The 4,787-nt window shown below is 36.2% G+C and overlaps 1 pseudogene; it reads left to right on the top strand.

Moving 5' to 3' along the window:
* The first annotated feature begins 2,613 nt into the window (after positions 1-2,613).
* LOC131750341 (DNA topoisomerase 2-binding protein 1 pseudogene) lies at positions 2,614-4,222 on the top strand (annotated as a pseudogene).
* The last annotated feature ends 565 nt before the right edge of the window (positions 4,223-4,787 follow it).

Raw genomic sequence — 4,787 nt, forward strand, 5'->3', positions numbered from 1 at the left:
TTAACTTTTGTGGTAGAAAAGGCCTTTAGGCTATTTTGGCTCTCTTAGGTTCTCAGAATTCAAGGTATTTCTGCACTTGCTGTCTTTAATTAAAACAAGGGAGCAAACAAATCTTTCCAAAATGTACCTTTTTCATTGTTTAATTGTGAAAGCATGTGAAAACTGGATTTTGCATCTGCTCCCTGTTCCTCAGACACTAAGCTTTACCTGGTCTTCAGACTTTATCATTTCAGTGAGAGCTCTTATTTAGGAGTCAAGTGTGCAAGGAAAAAAGTACTTATGGTGTCTCTGCAGGCTTTTTCCCAAACCATTTCTGCTTTCTCTGCCGTGAACAGCTTTTATTGAACTCAATCTCCTCTAACATAGTAGCTCTTCCTCCCACTGTAATTAATAACTATGAAAAATCTAATATCTCTGCCTCATGGCAGCTCCAACTGAAATAGTTTTAGACTGTTTCTTAATGCAGGTTCAGATCCTTCCTACAAGCAAGCACATACATTTCTATACAACTGGATGTCAGTGGAATTCCTCTAGAAAGAATTTGAAAAGAATTCCTCTGGAAAGAATTTGAAAGAGATAAGAATAAGAAAGAGATGAGTTTGAATCCTCTGCTCAGTGCTTGTGTGCATTCATTATGTTAATCAAACTTTTCAAATTTTCAATTGCTTTATCTGTGAAATGACAGTATCTTTACCTGTCAGGCTATTTGTGAGGATTAACTAGAAAAATTCATGTAAAACTTTCTAAAGGAGTATCTGGCACACAGTAGGCTCTTAATAGCTTTACTTCTTGTTTTGTTTCTCTTGCAGAAACCATTTCTCATATACTTTTAATTAAATGGTAAACTCTTATTTGATTCAAAAATATTTAAAATAGAAAAATATGTGAGACTATTTCAAGTACCCAAATATTTCATTGTAAACTAAAATAACCATATTTAAATTGTTCACTTCTGCATCAAATTATTTCATTTATGTTTTTTACTTATATTCATTGTAGACTTGTAGACTTGATATCTCTGTTAATATTCTTGGCTTTGTCATATATAGTAATCACTTCTAATTCTATTCTGCTTGATAATCACATTTCCAATATGCTGTATTTCCAATACACTAACATCCTCACACTTCAGTTTGTCTCATATTGGGTCAAAAAATTCTCTTATTAACTCTAGTTAGAGTTCCAGTTTCCAACATTTTGAAGACTCACCAGGTAACTTTATTATGCTTTCCATGATTCATCTTGAAAACTATCCCCTTTTTAAAAAAGTATTTTAAGGAAACTCCATAACTCCAAACTACTGTTCTCCATAATGGCCGTACCAATTTACATTCCCACCAACATTGTAGGAGGATTCCCTTTTCTCCACAATCTCTCCAGCACTTTTTGTCTGTAGACTTTTTGTGAGGTGATACCTCATTGTAGATTTGATTTGCGTTTCTCTAATAAGTAGCAATGTTGAGCATTTTTTCATGTGCCTTTTGGCCATCTGTAGGTCTTCTTTGGAGAAATATCTATGTAGATATTCTGCCCATTTTTTGATTGGGTTGTTTGTTTTTTTGATATTGAGCTGTATTAGCTGTTTGTATATTTTGGAAATTAATCCCTGTCAGTCACATTGTTTGCAAATATTTTCTGTAGGTTGTCTTTTCATTTTGTTTATGGTTTCCTTTGCTTTACATTTAATTAGGTCCCATTTGTTTATTTTTGTTTTTATTTCCATTACTTTAGGAGATGGGTCCAAAAAGATATTGTTGCAATTTATGTTAGTGTTCTGCCTATGTTTTCCTCTAGGAGTTTTATAGTATCCAGCCTTACACTTAGGTTTTTAATCCATTTTGAGATTATTTTTGTGTATGGTGTTGGAGAATGTACTAATTTTATTTTTTCACATGTTACTATAGGATCTAGCAATCTCACTCCTGGGCATATATCTGGAGAAAACCATAGTTTGAAAAGATACATGCATCCCAGTGTTCATTGCAGCACTATTTACAATAGTCACAACATGTAAGCAACCTAAATGTCCAGTGACAGATGAATGGATAAAGAAGATGTGGTACATATATACAATGGAATATTACTCAGAATAAAAAAGAATGAAATAATGCCATTTGCAACAACATGGATGGACCTAGAGATTATTACACTAAGTGAAGTAAGCCAAAGAAAAATATCATATGACATAGCTTATATGTGGAACCTAAAAAAAGATACAAATTAACTTATTTACAAAACAGAAATAGACCCTCAGACATAGAAAACAAACTTATGATTACCAAAGAAGAAGTGGGGGGAGAGATAAATTAGGAGTATGGGGTTAACATGTACACACTACTATATATAAAATAGATAACCAACAAGGACCTACTGTATAGCACAGGGAACTATACTCAATATTTTGTAATAACCTACAAGGGAAAGGAATCTGAATAAGAATATATATATATTTATATACATATATATTATATATATATATATATATACACACTTTGCTGTACACCTGAAATCACTTTGCTGTACAACTGAAACACAACAACAATGTAACTCCACTACACTTCAATTTTAAAAAAACAGAAAGAAAAATAACCTCCTTTAAAAACTTTTTCTCTTTATCCACATACTCTTAGTCCCCAAATGAGCTTGGATATTAGTGCAGTGCAAGATGGCAGACTTTGTAATAACCTCAGCTGATTCAACAATGAAGGATGATGAGCCAGACCATTTGCCCATAGAAGAAAATGATATAGACAATATGACCAGCAGTAATAAAGAATCAGTACATTCACATGGAAACGGAAGGAATGACTAAAGGAGCTCTGACACAGACCTTGGAAATGAGAGAGAACTTCCCAAAACAGCTGCTGGAGATAATGTCTGCAACTTCAGTAGTGAAAGCCCAAGGCCAGAGGACTTCCCTCTCAAGAAATGGTTGTAACAGTGTAACAGTGCCTCTTCAACCCCTGACCGCACTCGCTCTGCCCACAGCCAACAAAGTAGAGTCCTGAAGGCACTGAGGCAGTCTCACCAAACAGTACCTGATGTCAACACAGAGCCCTCCCAGAATGAACGGATCATCTGGGATGAAGCCACAGCCAGGGAGGAGAGAGCGAGACTTGCCAGCAATTTGCGGTGGCCTAGTTGTCCCACACTAGTTGTCCCATACTCTAAGCTTCAGGTTGACATTAAAAAATTGGAGGATTCTCCTTTCCAGGAGCCCTTACATGATTCAGAAATTGCTGAACAGGCTGTGATCCTGGAAACATATGTGTGACTGAAGCCCCCAAACACCCGATCTCTGAAGAACTGGAAACTCCAATAAAAGACAGCCCCCTGATCCCTACGCCTCAAGCCCCAAGTATTGCCTTCCCCCTAGCCAACCCACCTGTGGCTCCACACCCTAGAGAAAAGACGATAACGGTAAAGGAGACTCACGAAGACTTTAAAAAACAGTATATATTTCAGTTGTCATCTCTGAATCCTCAAGAACGTATTGATTATTGTCATCTGATTGAAAAACTAGGTGGATTAGTGATTGAGAAGCAGTGCTTTGATCCTAACTGTATACACACTGTTTTACGGCATCCATGTCAAAACGAGAAGTATTTAGCCTCAGTGGCAGCTGGGAAGTGGGTGCTTTATCGCTCCTACCTTGAAGCTTGCAGGACTGCTGGGCACTTCATGCCAGGAGACTAAGAACGGAGAAGTAGTTCCATACTTGACGTTTTGACTGGAATCAATGTACAGCAATGAAAAGTAGCACTTGCAGCAATGAGACAGAGGGAAAAAATCCAGCAAAGACAAGAATTGCGCATTGTTGAGGGAGCAATTTAGCAGGTGGAAGATTACTTCACATAGGTCCCGAGAAGCAGGATTCAAATGCCTTCTTCAGTTAGGAGAAGCAAAAGCGCTACCTGGTCATTCTGTATCTTTATTTAAAGAAGCTGCACATCTCTTTTGTGACTTTAATAAACTAAAACCAGATGACTCGGGAGTTAATATAGAAGAAGCTGCTGCCCAGAATGTGTACTGCTTGAAAACGTAATACATTACTGATTTTCTTATGCAGGAATCCCCTCCTCAAATAGAAAATTACTGTCTACCAGAAGCTGTTTCATTTCTTCAGAATAATATGGAACCTGGGACTGGATTCTCACAAAAGAGGAAAGCTCCTACAGAGAAAAATAAAATCGAATTACGTATAGTAATTGTATTTACTTAGGTACCAAACGTTAAATGTTTTTTAAATTAATAGCTTGAATGTGACTGTGATGCATCTGTATAGTAATTTAAAGACAAGAACCTGAAGAATTCAGCTTCAGTGTAATGATGAGCCTGCTTGAAGTTAGGTTTAAACACCTGAAATTTTAATAATTGAAATATTAACTATTCCTGAATGGAGAGTTACCTGAAATAACAAAACGCAACTCCTTAGCTAGCTTGTCATTAAACCATATTGACGTGTGTACGAGGCTTTTTGTTATTTATTTTCTTGTAAATACCCGAGTCTGTAGCTTAGTGGGAGCTTTAGCAAGGTGATGGATTTTGCCTTAAAATGTCTGCTTTAATTCATAATAACAAGGAAGTTGTCAATTGAGATTTATCAATGTTTTCCCTGATTTTTAGCTTCTCACCATTTTACCTCTTCTTAACAGGAGCCTGGGCACAAGGTTTAATGAGGAATTGAGGCTTTCAACTTAAATGTGTGTGTATACATGTATATTCATATACATGAATATGATGTTTGCCAAGTTTGGGTGACAAAACTTGGAAAACAAAGACAAAGA

Source organism: Kogia breviceps, chromosome 2 (genome assembly GCF_026419965.1).
Source record: "Kogia breviceps isolate mKogBre1 chromosome 2, mKogBre1 haplotype 1, whole genome shotgun sequence".
Lineage (NCBI taxonomy): Eukaryota > Metazoa > Chordata > Mammalia > Artiodactyla > Physeteridae > Kogia > Kogia breviceps.